This window comes from Aotus nancymaae, unplaced genomic scaffold (genome assembly GCF_030222135.1).
Source record: "Aotus nancymaae isolate 86718 unplaced genomic scaffold, 86718_ANA_hifiasm-v0.15.2.pri h1tg000014l, whole genome shotgun sequence".
In the NCBI taxonomy this organism is placed as follows: Eukaryota; Metazoa; Chordata; class Mammalia; order Primates; family Aotidae; genus Aotus; species Aotus nancymaae.
Genome location: NW_026988425.1, coordinates 81,116,827 through 81,138,449, shown reverse-complemented (window position 1 = coordinate 81,138,449; position 21,623 = coordinate 81,116,827). Strand labels below are relative to the sequence as shown.

Below are 21,623 nucleotides of genomic sequence, written 5' to 3'. Positions count from 1 at the left end.
TGACCAAGGCTTTCCTTTCTCATCACATCCAACTCCTGTAAACAGCAATAATATGATAGAACAGGTACTCTGTACGACTCCTTTTAACTCCACTTAAGAAATCATAATCATTAAGGCAGAAACTTGGAATGCTTTGACTAAGCATGTTATTCCTTGGGCTTCTTTATATATCTTGACTATTTTATTTATGTCAGGCATATTAATGAATATTGCCTGCCTCTCTCTTTTCTTCAAAAGGAATATTTCTCAAACCACTAATAAAGAAATTAGACTAAAACATTCACATAAATGATAAATGTCCTTACCTTAACCAAAAGATAAGAGAAATCAAGCTTTAGCCAGTTTCTAAACATGAAGGGTTTCCACAGACCTTAGCTGCCATTTTAAATGCTCTTGTGGTTTCCTAGATCCCCAATAGTTTTAGTGACATGAGCATACAATTTTGACATTCAGTCCCTCAGAACTACACACATTCTAATTTTGGCAGTATGATTAATCCCTCGTATGTGATAAGTTATTTAACCTTCTAATATTTCTTAGAATCGAAAAGAACAAATGAGCTGCAGCAAAGAATGGCAAATAACTCTAATGCTTAACACAATTTAATAACCTGGAATGAAGTAAGTATGTGCTATGTTTCCATTAAAAAGTTTCCAGCCACAATTAATTGAACGAAAACTTGTCTTGTTCCAAGATTATTCTTGGAAATGTAATTTTAAAATCTGCTTGAAATGAGGAAACTTACTTTTTTATACCATATGAAAGCAATTTCATTTTTTAGGAATGATTTTTGGATAGACTTCCTATTGGATATTTTCCATTGGAACTAGCAACATAGGGGGTCGGGAGGGGGGGGGAGGGGAGGGAAGCAGTTCTGTGTTCTTTTGCCAGCACTGACAAAGGTCTGGTTGTCAGTGATACCTTTACAGCTAAATTTACTCCAGAGTGACAGAAACAGGTGCACCTCGGCCTGCCAGACACTTGTGCAGAGGGATCACGCATCTCACGGCTTGACGATCAAGGGGGCAAAGCCTCGGTCTTCATAGAAAAGGAGAGGAGGCAAACGCAGCCCAAACTGGGGGGTTTCTCTTCAAAGCCAGCTGGTCTGGCTTTATTCTACAGGAATTTTTTTACCTGTCAGAGTTTGGACAACAAAGCCCTCAGCAGGTGCTGACGGGTACAACTTCCTGGAGAAGCAGAAAGGCACTGGTGAGTTTCAATTGCCAAAATGTATTTTTTAATCTCTAAAAGTTAATTTTGTTGTCTTGAAAGAGGCACCACTGAGGTACCTGTGTTCACAAAGTTGATGAGACCACTGGAATCAGAGCCAACTCACTCAACAGTGGGTTTGCCTGGTGTGAAAGTAAAGCTGTTACCATGTACAAATTTTAGACTCTTTTTTTTAGGTTTTAAAAAAAAGATTCTATTTTTAATATTGGTCTCTTTCATTATTGTTTTCAATATTTGGAAGATGAAAAGTTAATTACATATGTAATATTAGACTAACACATAACATTTTAGTCTCTTTTTTATCTAATTATGTCATAATCTTTTCTGAATAAAAAGTTATTTTCTAATAAATCTCCGAAATAAGAAGGTGCAATAGTACACACTCTTTTCAAAAATTACATGTGCTGCATTTTTTAAATGTGTGCATGTTACAAGAACATTAGAGAGAATATGCAATTAACTTTATTTTAATACATTTTAAAAATACATATTGCATGTATAATTTAAAAATTTAAAACATATTGCATGTTTAATAATAGTACATTGCATTATAGTAAATATTATTTAATAATTAAAAGTGGCAATATTTTCTCATTACTTTACAAAGAGTTTCTTTTGAGAAAAACCTTTGAAATAAACAACCAAGACAGTACTAAAGCATGTTTTTACGTCATTGATTTCCAAAATTAGTACATTTATATATTTTTTATTTTTATTTTGTGAATTCAAAAGTTTAGGCAAAAATATTTTTTTCAGAATAAGATTTTAATTAATGCAAAACATGAAAAAATGAGACCACATGTTAGGACATATTTTTAAAAAGTGATTCTATTTCAGGGACTCATTCTTTTAACTATGCTTCACAGTATTTCTCTACAAATTGTTGTATTATAGTAAATTGAAAACATTTATTTAAGCAAGTAAGCAGCTCAGAGCTAGAGCCTATACATAGTAAACATATGAAACCATTTTAATAACCAAATTCCATATTCACAAGCAACATGGGCTAATGAATTTAAAAGACACAACAGTATACGTTGATCAAGAATGCTATAAATTATTATGCATAAAATCAATTTTCTTGACTGTGGGGGGTAGAATTGGTGCTTAAGAAAGAAAAGACTCCTACCAATATAAATTACTATGAGGCAATTGTTTATTATGATGATCCCATAAATAACTTTCAATTTACATCCTTAATACATAGTTGTATAGTGGAAAAAAAATGAGATCTGACTTTTTTAATGACCACTGCACCTGAAATAATTTTTAAATCAATTACAACATAAATATGCCACAAATGTATAGCTATTCTACTCTTTTAAACTGTTGTAATTACTGTTGAAAATCAGAAAATATTTGTGGTTTAAAAAATTATCAGAAATGGTCCACCCAAACAAAATATCTAATATTTTTAAAACATAATCTTATCCACAAACATTTTAATGAAACCATATTTTAAAAAATTAAAACCCAAATATACTTTTTATTGTAAATGGTTACAAGCAGAATATATTTCAAATGATTAAAACATTTAAAAATATATATGCATTTACTCTGTTTCAAGCTGCTACTTTCGTATGTTTTGTCATGTTTCATTATATTGATTTAGCCACCTGAGTAACTATAGTTGCTAAATTTTTAAAATAACTTCATTTGTCTCTGAAAAAAATAGTATATATTTCATGCACTTGAAAATTTTACTTTTATTTTTCTAGTCTGTTAAATACTGTATTCCTGAACAATCACATCATTGACTTTTAAAGATGATGGTTACTGCAAAACTGAACAACATGTGCTCTTATGTTGACTTCAGAATTATATTTGTTAACTTTTCATGAGTATTACTATTGGTTATAATTATTACATTGTCACTAACATTAAGTGTAAGCAAGCCAAAAGCTTCTGCCAAACTATTGTTTATGACTCTGTCAATTATTTAAGTGTAAATGAACCTATTGGAAATAATGTTAGATATAGCTCAAATATTTCAAAATAACTAAAATGTATCATTTTAACTATGCCTGAATTGTAGACTTACTCTAAAATCCTATTATTTTTTTCATTATGAAAAGAAGCTATAAATTCTTGTTCACATGCAGCTATGTTTGTCCTTTCTAATAAATCTTCAATATTGTTTCACAAAAATACCTATGCCAGCTTCCTCAATGTATAGGAATGGTTTATTTAAATAAAATATTGGAGTTTAAAGTAGGATTGATTTACACCTGCTCTAAATTTTTAACGTTAAAACATATGCATTTCAAGCATTATTTGCAAGATACCTTCCTGTCTTAAAGATAGTTTATTTACAGTGGAGAAAATTGTTTTCCTGTTTCAAAAAGACACTTGGAAAAACATTTTGTTTAACCTTATATATTAATAGAAAAAAATCTTGATTCTTCCAGTAATCAATGTCAATTAATTATATTGTGAATATTAGCCTATTTAATTTCAGTACAACAAACGTTCCAGCTAAAATGGTTTACTTGTATTTAAAGCAACAAAAATATTTTGGCAGCTTTATGTGTATCTCCTCATTGACCAGCCACCTGACTGACAGCTGTCAACTGTCCATGTGCCAAATGTAACCCAGTAAAGATAAAAATTACATATTACTCATCCCTGTTGATAATACCTGGTGCCAGTAGGTTTTCAAATAGGAATAACTAGACTCTAGATAAAAAAAACAAGTAAGTGAGGAATCATTTCTACTGCCTACCATCCTTCCTTTGTCATTAACACATTTCCCCTTCTTTTTCTAATTGATCCCTTTTCCCTTGATGTCCATATCTACAAAGTTATTTTCTTAAAGAAACTTCCAGAGTATGTTACAAGTCTGTGTCCATGAAAATACTGGGCAGCCAGGTAATGATGCCCACACATTTCTTTTAGTCTTATTTTCTTTTGAGCTCCTAAACTCTTTCAGAGTTATGGGGAAAAAGCTTTAAAGCTTTCAACTTCTTATTTTCAAAGAAAATAAAATCAAAGAACAAAAACGAAATTTACCAAAGGTCACCGAGGTAGCTATGTAGATACAGACTTGGGTCTGTCTCCCAACTTAATAGCCAGTGATTTTTTTTTCTAATTAGACTTTAAACATGTTGACTATTAAACTATAAGTAACAATGATCACATGGAAAATTAATGTGGATTACGTTCCTTTGAAGAACACTTTTCAGTCACCAAACTTAATACCTTGTTAGAGAAATACACATTTTTATCACAGCGTATTGAAATGTAGGTCTAAAAAAAATAAGACTATAAATATACTAAAACATCTATGGTACAAACTTTTTTGTTTGTTCTACCATTTAAATGGATTTCCAAACTGGAAATGTTTATGAATGTATATGAAATAGCAGAAATAAAAAATAATCAAAGGTAATACATATATTTGGAAGGTAAACATAGAAATCAAAAATACAAGTTGGAATATAGGAATTTTTTAAGATTTGGAGTAATTAAAAATACTAAATATTCTAACACATAAGCATATGTATATATTCACGTCCATAATACATTATATAGTTCATATAACTGACTTAACTGACTAGCACATGTGTGTGTGTGTGTGTGTGTGTGAATTAAAAAAACCTCACTGGATCCCAGAGGCCACATCAGCAAGTGTTTCCTAACAGCTCAGAAATTCTACCATTCAATAATCCTGTATTAATATAACTATCTTATATAATTCCAAAATTATTCATTATATTAGTAAGTATTGTATATTTATATAATTTGTCGATAATATTTGTTCAATATATTAATCCAGTCAAGGTTATGAAAATATTAATATTCACGCCAAATATTTGTCTTATGGATCTCAGAAAAGAAATTATTTAGTTGAAATCTACCACATTCTGAATTTAAAAGAATTTATCTTAGTCCTGGGCTTTAGAGCAGTACTTGTTTATAAGAAATGTCAGCTTTAAAACTCAGACATGCAAATTAATAAGAAAAAAACAAGGGGTAAAGCTTAAAATATTGAGATAAAATATGGGAGGAAATTGTGGCCAGGGTTCTTCTGCAAGGGATTTATCTAAAATAATCAACATTTTTAAGTCTGACTAACAACACCATTTAGCAACTAAATTGTATATCTAAATTTGAAAATGTATTTGCTTATGCCATTACATTTAGTCCAAATCAACATTAGTCATTAATCAACAAACCATTTAACAATATGCAATAACAGTATGCAAATCAGTTGCAAGCAAAATAATCAGTAAATAACATCCATTTCTAGCAATTTGAAAGATAAGAGTGTGGAAGCAAAACGTGCAAAAGCACAAGACTTTCAAGTAAGTTTAATCATTGCGCTGCATCCCAAAGGGGTTTTAGTGAAAATGAGTGACTTGTCCCTTATCTGCCTCTGAAAGATGATAAAGGCTTCCTCATTAGAGTTGAAGAGTGTTATTCAAAGAGCACCAGAGCAGAAGTAGGAAGATTTGAGTTGGGCTCTCTGTTTCACTGCAAAGTAATTTTGTGACTGGAAACAAGCCACTTAACTTCTGTGACGATACTCAATGGATGGGCCCTTTTACTCAGTAATGTACAAATCACAGGAAAGGAAGCTTTAGTTATCCAATGAAAGATATTTCCTCTGTTTCATGTGAGGAAGTCTCAAAAGGAATCTGGATCATTATCAGTAGGCTCCTGTCTGCAGTGACATGCCCCACACTGTCCCTATTGCTATAAGTAGCCCACCATATAGGTATTCCAAATCATTAAAACTGATACAGTATCTAGCCTGTGAAGTCAGTGGGCAAAACAAAATCACTTTGCAATATACTCCAGACCAGCAGGTCATATTTTTTCCACTTGGGGACCCTAGTAACATAATACAAAAAGTCTCATTCTCAAAATTATATTATGACATGAAACTTTGAACCTTTCAGTATGCACTATAAGGCCGAATTGACAAAAAGTACTGAATGGTCATTTCATATTTTTAATTTTATAGAATGAGAGGACAATTTTCAAACTTAAAAAGATATTCTACACACACACTGCTGTAAGCCAACATGATAATGCATTTGTTAAGGTCAGGAAAATGTTGGAACAAGAAACAGTGTTAAAAATATCTGAATCCTAGTACAGTATGTCTGCTACATATAAGTATTTTGGTTATGTTTGATGAATAAATGGATTGAAATAATGGATAAATGCAAGTGGGGAGTTCAATATTTTTAAGGAAACCTTGTAAAGCAATAGTTTTACAAGAGTAATAATCATTTATGATTGCTATTTTTATTTTCACAAGGACAGAACTAAAACATGATGAATGTATTTAAAAAAGAAATCTTAATCCAAAAGAGGTTAAAGACCTAATATATGGATCACTCTCTTGCCAACGATGGCAAAGTTGTGCAGCCTCTTTATGACAGCTTGACAGACGGAGGTGATTACTGAGGTCATAAGGAACATTTGCATTGATTGAAAATCTCTTTACAGAGAAGCCACATTCCTCAAGTGACTATGACCAGTAACAGTACTATTTTCATGGAGTCTAGTCTCATAGCAGCTGACAGTCACTGAAGCATGAAAGTGTTTTGGAGTTAGTTATCACCAGTGGTAGAGGTCCCTGGATCTGAAGCCCATTTTACAGGTTTTGCAGAGGTATCAGGACCCAATGGACAGATTCCATCCAAGAAAAGATAAGGGCTAACCTTCAGATAAGCAAAGATGAAGAATTGCACAGAAATTTGAGATAATTAGGTTTCCATATTACTTAACTAGTTTTCTAATTACAACAGACAGAATATCGTGGCATGTCTTCTTTTTTCTCGTTTACAATTTTGAACCAAGATTCACCTTACCATTTTGAAAGATCTCGTGACTTTAAAAGTTGCACAGAATTTGTTAACATTAGTGGAGAGAACAGGAGTAAATAACACATGGAGAGAACAAAAAGTTATGGCATTAGAGGGATCTGTGGATCTTATGCTTCCCTCACCCTACAAGAGCGGCATGCAAATAAGTCCTATGCAAGAACCATTTGAGGAGGTTGTTACAATGCAGATTCCCTGAGATTGCAGCTTAGTGGGCCTGAGGTGGAGCCCAGGAATCTGCATTTTAACATGCACCTGGGTGATTCTGAGGCACTTTGGTAAACTGTTCTTTGCGCTAGCCTGTTAACATCCTTAAAAGGAGCCCTCTTTTGTGAGGAGGATCAGTTCTCCTGCTCTACAGTAACAAGAAAACTAACAATGAGTGATCCCAATTCCCAAAAGGTCAAAGGGAAAATATAGACACAGCTATAGACTTTGCATTTTAAAATGTATTGTCTGATATAATTAAACACTACTGTATTGAGTGGTTCATTTATTTTAATTATCTTATGTAGATTGGAAAATAAGTGCCATCGAATACTAGTGAAAAGCCAGAAAAAATCATTCTCAAGTTTTTCTTAAGTTTAAGATGCTAAATAATACAGTTTGAACTGTGATGAAACAGCTTGGGGGAACTCTTCAGGATAGTCATTAAAACAATACAGTCAGTGCTTACTATGGGAAGTATGAGAGCATAGAGCATACACATTCACCAAGTTTTAGAATGCTCAATTAATCATCGCTGACCTGCAGAGTTTAAGAGGTTATAGCCCAGTGGTAATGTGAAAGAAACCACAGGCTTTATTCTCCTGTGGGTGAGTTTATTTTGTGGCCATAGGCTACACAGATTAGAATCTCACAGCTATGAAAGGATGAGGTGAGACTGTGTGGAGGCATGAACATAAATCCTTCACAAATACTACATAACCAACACAAGCACAGACCTTATTCATTGTAAGTTAATCATCATTGCAATCAAAGAGTAATTACAGTGATTAATAACAAAATAATCGTAGAAGTTATTTTATGGCCATATTATGTATAACATGCATCATCAATTGTTTAGAAATAAGCTCCTTTATAGTGATGGTATTTTATTTTGAAGTGATTCTGATAAATCAAAAAATAATAATACCCTATGTTTCTGAAACGGAAAATGTAACTTTCCAATGCAAAGGAAAAATCCTGTTAATAACCAGTTGTGTGTATGTGTGTGTGTGTGTGTGTGTGTGTGTATGGTTTTACTGAGTTCCAAACTGATAATAAAGAATTTACAGCTGATAATGAAGAGAGGAAGCAGGAAAGACAAAGGAAGGGAGGAAGGAAGGAAATAATGAATGAATGAATAATAGATGGAAGGAAGGAAGGAAATGGAGTAACTGGGAGGAAATCTGTTGGCTAGCTATTTAGCCATTGCTAAAGGGGTCAAAGGAATAAGAAAGTTGTAGAATGTTTCTTACTTTATTAGTGTTCAAAATCTTTTACTTAGACTCTTATTTCTTTATTCTAAATCTTGAATGATGATTTTAATATAAAATGTATTCCATTTGATATGAATACTCTTTATTTGCAGATTTAAGACTATGCTAAGTTGGGAAATGTTTGTTTATGTACCCCATCTTTGCACAAAGGAAGAGACTTTATCTGTGATTTAATAAAGGAGATAAAAGGCAGAATGAAATTTGCCCTCTAACCCTAACTAAACCTCTCCCCAAACCTTTCAAATTCTTTCTTTCATCCAACAAGAGGCACCCATTCTCTTCACAGAGTTATTAAACCCTCTTCAAGCCATTTCTGGATAAATAATCACTAGTTACACCCCTGGTGGCTTTGGTGGGGGCAGAAGGGAGAGCACACAGGCTAAGTCTGAGTGACAACATAGTCACGATGCCACAAGGGCATGCACTGGCTGCGTGCCTCATACTGCAAAGAGGGAATAGAGAAAGAGACCAGAGGAACAGTTACTACAATGTACAATTTTTTTAAGTATATAAATTTTCACAGAGTATCTTGATAGTTTGCTGATAGAGTTCATCTTCCAATCCCAACATTTTCAAAAACAAAACTGCTTCATGAAGTAAGAGCCAGGTTTCCAATTTACTTGCATCCAAGGCTTAGATCTCTGTGGACAAATGAAGTGGCTGCTGGCGGGAGGGACCTGAGACACACTGAAAGTTCTCCCTAAAACACCTCCTGACCAACACAGCAGGGTATCTGTGGAAGCATGGATTATTATTCCTTTGGATTATGAATTCTTTTCAGAAAACTTTTGAAGAGAGGTTCATTTAAAGTGGTTGCACATTGATACCGTGTCATGGATTAGGCGGCTGAAGTGGCCGGCTCCTCTGATAGAATATAGTTGGAAAGAATCCCTGGACATAAAGGGGCGGCTGAGGGATGAAAAGACCTTGTAGGTCGCATCAGTGGAAGGCCCAGAGGAGAAAGAAGCACTAGTGAAAGAGCTATTATTGATTGTAAAAATTGCTGCTGGGTGAGTGGAGTGTGTCAAAGGGAAAGCAGGGCCTGCTGAAGGTGAGTACAGGGAAGAGAGTGATGCAAAGACAAACCTCCACAACCTCGCAATTGTGCATATGCTACACGGATAAAAGCGCTGATTAAGAGGATTTAACTCGGATCTAATAGGAAGCCACTAATTTAACATATTTATGCTCAGTTCCCTTACATTTAAGATTAGGTAATAAGCAATTTAGAAGATGTCTGAGGTAACTAAAAAATAAAACCTTGGAGCCTTATTCTGGGCAATGGGTATGTAATTACTTTCATAAGTCTGATAAAATCCAATAAGAATACCCCCAAAAAAGTTTATCTAAGTACAAAAAAGAAAAGTTTATCTAAAGACAATGTTATATGGAACACTGACAAGGATAATATAGTTAGCAATCCAAAATGTAAGAATTCTTGGTATAACACATATTCACTTAATCAACATATGATCATAAGTATGTTTATATCTACTTTAAATATCAAATACTTTATCATAAAATAACTGTTTGGAAGCATCAACTTAGGGTCTTCACTTACTAATTAGTGTTAGCATAAATATCAGATATAAATTTTTATTGACATTCTCTAAGTCTGTTTTTTTCTGTAATACATACCTATATCAATCATAAAATCAATAGGAATTTTGATGAATTCCTATGAATCTATGAGACTTTATTCGAACCAAAAATGCAAAATGACTATGCTTCTGTTTTTCAATACATGGTACAGTCCCTTAACACAGCCGTAGTGTTGATCATATATCTAAGAGAACTACTCCTAGGTCCTCTTGAACAGAATTCTCCATTAGGCATTCTGTGGGCTACCCCTTCCCAGCAGGCTTATGCCCAACCCAGTTGCCATAGATGGCCATCAGACATTTGGAATGACATCAGGAGACAATCTGAGCAGACTCTGCCCTAAAGAATTCAAGCTAGCAGGAGACTGAAGATATCAATGTCATCTTGGCTGACAACAGCATTCCAAAGGTCAACCAGGGTGAAAAGAGGATAAACTCGGAGTTTCCAGTGCCTTTTCAGCAACCAAGTAGCTAACAAGTATAATAAAGCATCTCTTAAGAAAAAAAAATCCTAGAGACATGATGTCAATTAAAAGGAAATAAGGGAGCCTGTACCCTTAAGTCATGGTATTTTAGGACATAAGAAATTTCTACCTCTTCAAAGGTAAATCTCATCCTGAAACAATGCCCACCTCTCTGATGACCTACTTCTTTCTGCTGTTATAACCCCAGAATGGATGAATAAGGAATTTAATGGTATAGATGTGGAAATTCTTTGCATTAGATTAAGAATGGCTAACTTTTACTGCAGTTTATGACTTTCCCAGCCCTGTGCTTTATACTAAATAGCTTATTTAATCCTTATAACAGTGTTGAGGGTAGCACATTTTGTTCCACATTTTCAAATGGGGAAACTCAGACACAGGGAGTCTTTTTTTTTTTAAACATATGCATAATCATACAGTTACCATGTGATACAGCCAACTGGCTTTTGGCAACACAGCCTCTTCCAAGTCAGACCTTCTCAATAGTCAGCCATGGAGAAGCTGAGGTCTTCTACCATGTCTACGAGCACTTGAAGAAGTGAAACATTTTCTCTATACTGGATTTTAGGGAGAATGGGAAGAATGGTGAACCACATGCAAATGGTAAATTCAGAGGAGAAATAAAGACAGTAATTCAAAGATAAGTGTAAATATATACTTTTAAAAGACTGCATTGTTATTAATTTAAAATTATTTAATATTCATAAGTACTCTTATTTAAACACTTTGGGGATCCTTCACTAAGGGTTAAGTTAAAAGGTAATTGCCATAAAAGAGCAGAATTAATACCAACAGTTCACTCCTAATTAACAATAAGAAATACAGATGACAAACATGCCATAAAAACAAAACAAAACCAAAAGACATCAAAATAAAACAATAAAACAAGAAAACTTACGCTTTGTCTAAATCTTCATGATGTATTCTGTTGCCTTATATGTTTCAGATAGTGTAATTTGTAATAAAGTTTTGTTCGTTATTAATATTTCTGAGCCAACTCCATCCTAGTTATATCATCATCAATTTATCTGATATCTTTATCAAATTTGAGAAAGATTATGCTTTGCTAACAATTTTCACCTTACATAAAACCTTTCCTCCCTGACCTTAAGAATGTTTTTCAGCTCTTTAAGAGGATAATCCCATTTCCTCAGAATTTTTAAGAGAATTAAGCACAATGTTATCCCAATTAGCCTCTTAGAAAAGGCGTTGTATGAATCTATGACACTACCAATGTTACATTTTTAGTTTGGGAGATAGTATTATTCCCCATGCTCCTTATTGTTTATTAAGTGGAATTTCCTCCTGGAGGAACACGTAGCAGTATTTTTTCTTGTAAAAGGGTACTCTTGCCTACAATTTTTAGTCAGGCTGCCTTTCTATAATGTGAATTTGCCTAGCAAGATGTTCTGCTCTGGCACAAAGTATACTGGACACTGTTAGGGGCCCTTGTCTTCTTTACAAATTTATGGCATGACTATGGGGGCATCGTTTAACATCTCTGGGCCCGAATTCTCTTGCCTGTAAAAAAATTAGGTGCTTGGGTGAGGTGTTCCCCAAGGTCTCTTTCAGCAGCAAAATACTGAAATTCTGACTTTAAAGCTTCTCACACTAGTGCCAAGTAACAGAAACTCCAAGAGTGTCCTAAAATGTGGTTATCAATCACAACGTAATTTGTTATTTTTTTTTTAACTAGCATTCATTTTAAACTCTATAGCAGCACTCTCCAGTAGAACTTTATGCAATAATGGGAATGTTAGACTTGTCGCTGTCCAATAAGGGAGCCACTAGCCACACATAGCTATCAAGCATTTAAAACATGGCTAGTGGAACTGAGGGACTGAATTTCTTATTTTTTTATTTTATCTTATTTTAATTCATTTAAATAGCCACATGTGGCTAGTGGCTACCATCTTGGTAGCCGCTAAGTGTTTAAAGAACGTGATAACATAAACGTTTTTACACCTTTGATGTAATTGAGTACTCCACAATGCCTTTGGAACATCGATCTTTCCACCATGCTTGGTGCCTTGGAACAGCTCCCCAGACAGATCAAAGAAAGCACAGACATCTGCATTTCGTGACAGCATTTTTGCGAGAGATCCCAGCACCTTTCCCCTGTGTTAACAAATAAAGGGGATACAAGGAGAAAGGAAGTTTTCTGTTTTGTCTTTAGAGTGTGTGTTTTATCCTGAATACGCTACTTCTTGCTCTACTTTGTGGCCTTTTCCTAGCCAAAACTCGCACACGAGTTAGCTTAATAGAGCTAGGAGTTGGCTTTTTTTTTTTTTTTTAATAATTCCTTAGATGCTGAGAACTCAAACTATAAAATCCAGTTTGGGGCCCGTGCTCTTTCTATTGGTCTGTCAGGTGAAAAACGGCTGGCCAGAGCCGGACAGGGGCGGCAGCTAGACCTGCAGAGCCCCTCTTGCTCTCCTAGGCTTGCAAAATGGTTGGAGCGCTTCGGGCAGCCTGCGTCACCAGACGCGGACCGTGTGCCAGCGCTTTGTGCACTGTTAATGGGTGGGTTCATTTTACTGGGCCCTTGCATTTTCGTGGGTCGCTCGGAGCCCATCCCAAGCTCTTTGAGATCGCCTTTCTTTATTCCAGGATCCCAAAAACAGACCAGCAGGACAACTACCCCGGCACGGTCACCGCCCGTTTCCACAGTCCACCCACAGCCATTGCGCCTTCCTCCATTCCCCAGAGCCCACCACGCACCCTCTTTACCAACAAACCACCGGACGCTTTTCCCCCCGGCCATAACGTCCCCAACCCCCAACTAAATACAAGTCGGCACACCCCCTTTCTTCCCCACGCGAAACCAGCGTGGCCGCCCCCTCGTCGCACCCAGGTCCAGCAGGTCCCCAGGAGGGCCCCGAGCCTGCCTCCTGCTCGCCCGTGGCGCACGCACGTGGCGCACTCACCCCCTACTAGCAGCCTCCGAGCTCTAGAAACACTCCAAGGAAGGAACCCCCGCCCCTTCAGCTCCGTCGGCCCGGGAGAAAAGTGGGTGGGGGGAAGTAGAGACGGGCAGAGAAAAGAGTATATAGGTGATGAGAGCAGTGTTGGAGGGGAGGATCGGCAATAATTGGATGGCGTTGCGGCTGTTGCGCCTCTGCTGAACGCCCAGCCAGCGCGGATTCACTTTTCACACAAATCAACCGGAGGGATTGTTGCTGCCTGCAATCAATAACTCAGCCGAGTGAGTTGCTGAAACCAGAGGCGTCCCTCGTCTAGATCTTTGCGAGCCGCCCGGATTGAGTCCCAGCGCTCTGCTTTCCAAACAAAGAAGTGGGCACCAAAACGCAGGACGAGATTTTTAACCCCCACTTCCACCCCGCCCCCGGGTAAAGATTTTTTTAAATGAAAAAGCACACACATAGTAAGGTATCTAAAAGAAACAGTTAAAAGGGAAGTGTGAAAATCCATTCCTTGAATTGAATGTTTCTGTGATATTTCAAGAAATGGGATAGAATCAATGTTACGATGAACAACATTTAACAATTTTGTAAGTAAAGGTAAAGTCGCATTAAATTTAGTCATGCATGTGGGTATTCCTGAATCAGTCACACACTTGCAAGCAAATTACTGATCAACCCTTATTTGGACATACTGATTACAGGAAAAGGAAGAAATATATCATAATTTGTAGTGACATTTTTTAAAAAACCTTACCATACCTTTCAGATGTTATTTCATGAAGATTTCATTTCCGTGAGGTAATAGGCCCTGGGAGATGTGTATTATGATTCTCACTTAATAGACTGTAAAATGAAGCACAACTGGAAGAAAGAGAATTTACCAGATCACTTGGTAGTGACTACAAGACCAAGTTTGGCCTCACTCACTGTGGGCCTGAGCTTAAAACACTAAACTCAACTAACACCCGTAAAGTAAAACTGGCCAAAATTCTTCATTTCTCTTTGACTCTGAAGCAACTTAAAATAAAAATAAACCTCAGAGACGTCAACTCAAATATGGACGCTTTATAAGTGATTCTTCACTATGAAAATTCCTCCTTCTATTACAAATGGGAAAATAGATATTGACCAACCTGGTCTGATATGTCTCAAGGCTGATTCTCTTTCTGGGAGTAGTCTCAGTCTGAAGCCAAGGAAAGGTTCATTTGTGTGCACAAAGTCATGGAAAGCTAGGCTAAAACAGAAATCAGAACACAGGAGCATTTGTCTCTTCTCAGTACAGTTAAACACTGCTTGGAAGAATAAGGTGTTATTGGTAATAGAATTTATAAACTGTACTGAATACACATCACTAATCCCAAAGTATTTAAAATCGGCCTTTAGGCAATGCTTAAAATAAGCCCTTTCAGCATCCTCAACTGCATTGCAACCATTTCCCAATTTGACAAATTGTGTTATCTTGGGATATAATGGATTTGACTTTCTTCTGTAATCCTCTATCAGATATAAAACTGAAGGTACAGAAATAAAGATAAATATAGAATCCTTAGATATGTGTAAACCTTGTACTGAAATAACAAATCCTTTGTATATTGCAAATTCTCAATCGCAAACAGTTCATATGCTGTATATTCTGCTTGGGTTAATGCTGCACCTAGTGAATTTTTGAAATTTAAATATTTGGCACTATTTATATTAAAGATTATTATCACAATTAATGACAATTTCAATTATATTCAAAACACTTTAATATCAGAATATTGTTACTTCAGATTAGAAGTTGTATAAATAAATCTATTTGAAAGTACTTTCATATCAGCACTGACAAAATACTATATACTTTTTTGCACTTCCACATTTTCAGGTGCCAAAGAAGAGTTGCAAACTGTGAAGTAACTTCTATGAAGAGATGAAGTAGAGAACGGAAGGCAAATGAGTGTGGCAGTAAAGAAGTGTATGTGGTAAGTGCTCACATTTGTTTTATCATTTACCACAAAGTTACCATAAAGGTAAAACTGCCAGACTCCTTGACCTTAGGTATTACAGCATAGATGTGTGTAACAGTAATAAAGAGTTTAATGACCGCTGTACACTTTATATTATAAGCAATGACACACAATTTTGCCTAAAGATCACGTCACCTTTCAGGGCCTACTTTTGCAAGTACTGTATCTTATACAATTATTCTGTTTCATGGGAAGTCTTGTATATCATCAAAACGGTAACTAGACAAAGATTAAAATATGTAACGCAATTGGAATTTGTGTCTTACTACTTTTTAGATTTTTCTAAACTACCATGTTCACTTATCATGTTTGTGTTAAAAGTATTCTGGCTGAGGAACAAATACTATACAGTTGAATAATCTTAAGGGGTAGATTAATCTATAGCCTTTCTTCATCTCAGGGTGGGTTGCTGTGGCAACCGCCCCAGTTCACTTTAAAATAATTTTTTAAAGCTCACTTCAAGAGCTACACCCAGCGTGGGCCAGGCTTAAAAGCAGGCAGACCCAGTGCACAGGGCTTTAGTGGACTGCTGCTTTAATGTGGGGAAGTAGTGAAGAGAGGAGGATGGAGTAAGATGGTATGCAGCTCTGAACAGAAATTGCAATATTAGCTTTTCCTGGAGTTATAATCCCGAGGAGCATGCTCTCTGTAACTTCTATGGCACTTTAATTAAATATATTGCTACACATAATTCTTTTGAAGAAAAAACAAGTGACTGTATATTTACATTCACAATAAAACATTTATTACTTAATGAAGGAAATATTTGGGATTAGAAAAAAAGCTGGTCCAATAGTACATCAATCCCAGACATAATTGTCTTTGAAAGGAATTGTCACCTATTATTTCACTGGATAGACCCTACCTTGCAATTGGTTTAAAGGGTAGAAACATTTTCTGTTTTCCAATCATAGAACTGGAATAGGTTAGAGAACTCATTTAACACATAAGCGAACTGAAGCCTAGAAAGAACGAATCCCTTAGTATGGTAAAAATTTTGAACTAAATAGAGAATCCAGGTCTCTTGACACCTAGTGCAAGCTCCTCTCTACATGAGAAAATAGTCCGATCCTAAGTACCATTAGATGGCAAGGATCAGGATGATTTTAGTTAAAAACAAACAAAAAAAAAACAAAAACAAACTAAACTAAAACTAAAACAGAAAACAAAAGTCCAGAAGTATTTAAAGAATACAAAGCACACTCTGGATTAACTACTTTGTGGATTACTCATGAATAATTTTAAATCTCAGGTGATTTTCTATTGTATATTTCTTCGTACCTTTTCTCTTCTGCTTCAACTATAAAGGCTCATGGGAAGAAAACTAATAGTAATATTAACTTAGGTCACACATAATTAAGAAGCTAAATCTGCTGAGGGGAAAATCCTATATTTTAAAAGGCCACCTGTGATACTTTCCAGATCCAAATTATATTCAAATTATCCAGTGTGGGGTTATACTTATTTTTGAATGCTTGCACTATCATTGAAAATTATGAGTTTTTTATGTTTATCATTAAATAATTATTTAAACTATGAAAAGATAAAACAATTTCTTTTTGAAAGGAAACAAATCTAAAACTGAAGTGCACTGTGGTAAATAGAAATACCCTCTATAATTCATCAAAAATAGCATGGCTGAAATTCATGCATTGGCTATGTGTTTGCTCATGTCAAATAGACAGCTGTAATTCACTGCGTTAATTTTAGGTATCATGGCAATAAATTTAGATGATCCTTCAAATGCTTTGCTTTTTCAGGACCTTTGTGAATCTTGAAGAAAATTAATTTTATTTTTACCACCATATATAGACATATCTTAGTATTCCAAATATCTTTGCCCTTTAAATTTTTGGATTTTCAGAGAAGTTGTACTTTGAATGGAAACTGATACAGAGGCTCTCTGCCATATTACTAAAATGAATTCATGGTAACGGCAAACTCACCATTTGAAAAACAAACTGGCAAACAAAATACATTGTAGATGCTCATCTGCAAGAAATACTACTATTTCAAATGGGTTTTGCTTTGTGACAGTTTGTGATATATTCCTATAATAAAAGGGAGGGAATCGTCTTAGCTGTGCTGATAGTCACAATGATGAGCTGGAAGCTTGAAGACTGTTCAGATCTAGTTGTACTTGCCTATAAAATCAACCTTCCCCTTTCAAGTGAAGCCTTGGGACCGTTGCCTAAATTTTGAGCCCACTCTTCCAGGGAAAGGTACTCACATCAAATACCTCCTACATTCAAGCAGGAGGCTTTTTGAACCTTACTGTCCTCATACATAAAAATAGTCGTCTGAAGGCATATTGCTGAACTTCACAGGAAATACAACTAGTCATTGGGTTAAACACAGTGCTAAAAGGAATTTTCTAAAGTGAGGAAATATCTTCAGTTAGCTAGATGTTTCAATATACTCCTATTGTCTACGCTCATACATTCCATGTTTTATGAATTTTCTCTTCTTGCTTTCACAATATTTTTTAAAATTAATTTGATTTAAACATTTTATGTAATCTGTAATTCTACTGGCATGCAATCCTGTCTTTTCATGATACTATACTAGTTGATGTATTTTTATCTTTGGCTTTATTGGGCGTGGTATACATTAATAGTTGGTTAGGGCGGGAGGTGCCCAATCTCTAGTGGCCTTTCCTAAATATTAAAACCTATTTTTTGGTAAGGAAAAGTGTTTAGCATGCTTTAACCTTAACGTAAGTATCCTCCCTTATCAGTCTCTATTTCTGCTTCCTGTGCAGCTGAAACTCTTCAGGATAAGTGAAGTCATCAGCTATCGGCTAGGGTAGCCTAATGCATTTGGGAAGTTGGTTTGGTTTACATGTTAATGACCTGGATGAAGTCCAGTAAGGTGTGGAAGAGATAGAGTGGGAGGAAGGCGTGGGGAGGGGGGAGATCTCCGAGGAAGCTGCTGCCTCGGTAAATATTTCCAAACTGATTAGAAAGTTCATGGCCCCGCGATGAAGTCGAGATCTCAAATGCCGGTAATTATTTTATTATTTCGTACATTACTAGCATTAGAGAAACCTTTCGGCTCGCTTTCTAGCGCTCCAACCTCTCAGGGTGAAAACCGCGACTTCTGGGCGTGCAGGAAAAGCACGCTGGAATCGAGTGCTGCAGACATCCTGGACCGTGGCTTTTACGCGTGAGTAACGGAGGAGCGCACCGACCGGTGGAAGAGAGAAGTGGCTAACGCGTGTCCAAAAGGGGGAAAAGTCACCAGAGCAACTATTAGGGTCGCGCTCCTATTGGTCAGAGGAAAGATCCCGACTTTAGAAGGACTTTCCTGCTGGCAGGCTCGCAGCGTCCCCCGGGAGCGAGCGCGCGGCAGCGGGAGACGAGGTTCTCTCCGAGCGTCCTCCGCAGAGGCGCCGGGAGAGGAGCAGGGAGCCGCCGCTCGCCGTGTTGTCTTCATTTCGTGCAATAAAGAATTGTCATTAGGTTTGCGTATGGCATGTGCTATTACCCCACCGTAAAACTAAAATTAGCAAAATGTCAGGAATGGAAAGATTGATTCACCAAGATGCAATTATCATTTAAAAGTGCTTGATTGAGGTACTGATGTTCAGTGATTTATTCTGCATACCATATACATAATTAAAGTAGTGTAGTGGAGTAATTTATCAATCTAGTTGAGACTGGAGGGGTGAGGAGGAAGCTGCTGTATGTTTGTTTTATTAAAATGCTCCGAGGTCTAGTCCCGCCCCCCTTTTGCAAGAGTGAAACTGATGATTTCTCCAGCTCGCGAGGAGAGAGTCAACGGTTTGGGATTGTGGGGGAGAGAGAGAGAGAGACGGAGAGAAAAAGGCAGCGCGAAGAAAAGGCAAGGACAAAATTAAATAAAGGGGGGAAAAAAAAGGAGGCAAAAGACACTTCATCGGACGTGCTCCTTAGAACCCCAACCCTGCGTGCTCCGTCTTCCCTGCTACCCCCGCCTCCCCTCCCAGTATCCTTCCATCCCCCCGCCCCCACCACCCCCAGTCTTTTTTACGCGATGTTTCAAACGCTGTGAGCTGTTCTCCTTTTCCCATTCGTCTTCTGTCACTTCCTTCCTGGACGCAGTTTTCTGGACGAGTCTGGTTACTTTTAATCCGACCGGCCGCTGAGAGCCACTTTCTCCTCCTCCTCCTCCTCCTCTTCCTCCTCCTTCTTCCTCCTCCTCCTCCTCCTCTTCGGAGCGGCCTTGGCGCGCGCGAATGCGCGGCCCCGCGCCCCCCCCTCGCGCGCGCTCCTCTCGCGCGCGCACACACGCACACATCGTCTCCAGCTCTCCGCTCGCTCTGCTCGCAGTCACAGACACTTGAGCACACGCGTACACCCAGACATCTTCGGGCTGCTATTGGATTGACTTTGAAGGTTCTGTGTGGGTCGCCGTGGCTGCATGTTTGAATCAGGTGGAGAAGCACTTCAACGCTGGACGAAGTAAAGATTATTGTTATTTTTTTTTCTCTTTCTCTCTCTCTTAAGAAAGGAAAATATCCCAAGGACTAATCTGATCGGGTCTTCCTTCATGTAAGTACCCCTGACATTTCTCAAGGAAATAGAGAACCCCGGTATTGTCTCTAAAATCTGCATCAATATATTCCATGGCACTGTGTCTGTCTATCCCTGTGCCTTTTTTTTGAAGGCTGAAGTTGAGGCTCGTTGTGCATTCTTTTCGCTAGATTCCATGATTTCCTTGTTTGTTGCTAAAAGTAACTTTTTAGATAGTCGTATCGGTTTGCCATCAGCTATTGAAATCACTCCTGACTCGTTCCTGTCACACCAGTGTGTTTAAAGTTTCATGAAGTTAGTTCACGTCATTAGCATGTTTGATATGGTGGAGCGTGTGGAGCCTGGTAGATTTTAATATTTCACAGCATGTTCTGTGACCTTGAAGTAGATGTCTTAAGATTTAGTAGTTAGTTCACTGTGGAAAGATGCTCCCATGAGTCCCCCCAAAGACACTGATTTGCCCTGGGTTATGCTTCTGAGCCACTAATTCTTGGGATTAGTTTGAGCTAAAGCATGGCTGTCAGAGTATACCTTTGTGCATTTCCTTCCTTCACCAAAGTGCTGGCTTGACAGAGGACTTCTTAATTGGTGTGGACAAAAAGTAATATCCCTGCCATGGTAGTCTACACATTTCACAATTCACGTTCGATTTCAGCATATGGATTGCTGTTCAGGTCAAGTCAAATATATAGCTGTTAAAAGCAAGCAAGGTTAAGTCACTTAAATTGTCTTCTCTTTGGACTTGGAATGAAAGTTACCAAACTCAATGATGAAGTTTGGCACAAAGGAAGTATATATAGATGCAGCACATTGTTTATTGTATTGTTAAAGATAATGCGAGTATTTAAATTTAATGCTAATGTTATCTCCTTCCCTGAACATGGCTATTGATTTTTAAAGGAAATTTTGTATCTGAATCATTTCTGGCTATTCAAAGTCTAGTAGTTATCATTCTTTGGGGAAAGCCTTTTTTTTTTTTTTTTTTTTTTGTCACATTATAGGAATGCGTGTCTTTTGAATAAAATACTTTATATGTAAATGCCGACAGTATGATAAGTAGAATTGGGCTCTCTGCCAGTTCCTTAACCGGTCCTCAGTGGAGAATTCCTTTGACACAAAGTGCGTTTTACTATTGTGAATCTGAAACTAACTCTAATAGTAACTGTCTTATGAAATGCTTGGTGACTGCATATATTTTCTAAGTGCTATAAAGGAAACTCCAGCCACCTCATTATACCAGTCCAAAAAAAAAAAAAAAAAGTGACCAGCCTACTTTTCACTGGCACCTTGCAATGGAATTGTGGTTGCAGAGTAAAGATGTTTATGTGGAGTATAATAACTCTAGTCCCTAGAGACTTGGTAGGACGTGGAAATGTGACCACCTGTGAACCCCATTTAACCTCGTATTGCATACCAATTTTAGCTTTAAATAGATCAACAATCTCTAATTTGAAACTAAAACATCTTATTTAATTTTAAAAAATAATGTCAATTTTGTAGTCTTTAAAAACTATGTACCAATATAGTATAAGCAGTATTTTTGTTTCT

At 36.7% G+C, this 21,623-nt stretch overlaps 1 protein-coding gene and 1 long non-coding RNA gene across 23 annotated transcripts in view; one reads left to right on the top strand and one right to left on the bottom strand.

The window, feature by feature from the left end:
- LOC105734655 (uncharacterized) overlaps positions 1 to 13,745 on the bottom strand; it is a 595,258-nt gene extending 581,513 nt beyond the window's left edge. The window contains exon 1 of one of the 2 annotated variants that reach the window (XR_010342607.1): positions 13,559 to 13,745. This is a non-coding gene — a long non-coding RNA (uncharacterized LOC105734655). Of the gene's footprint in view, positions 1 to 305; positions 401 to 13,558 lie in introns of those variants that run through there. The other variant, XR_001111573.2, reaches the window with a different exon arrangement.
- Positions 1,019 to 21,623, top strand: part of MEF2C (myocyte enhancer factor 2C) — a 182,014-nt gene continuing 161,409 nt past the window's right edge. For 8 of the 21 annotated variants that reach the window (XM_064376120.1, XM_064376114.1, XM_064376116.1 and 5 more), the window contains exon 1: positions 19,866 to 20,093. The gene's annotated coding sequence lies outside the window, so the exon portion shown is untranslated. Of the gene's footprint in view, positions 1,210 to 15,419; positions 15,517 to 18,457; positions 18,566 to 19,862; positions 20,094 to 21,623 lie in introns of those variants that run through there. The other 13 variants (XM_012477528.2, XM_012477527.2, XM_064376117.1 and 10 more) reach the window with 11 other exon arrangements.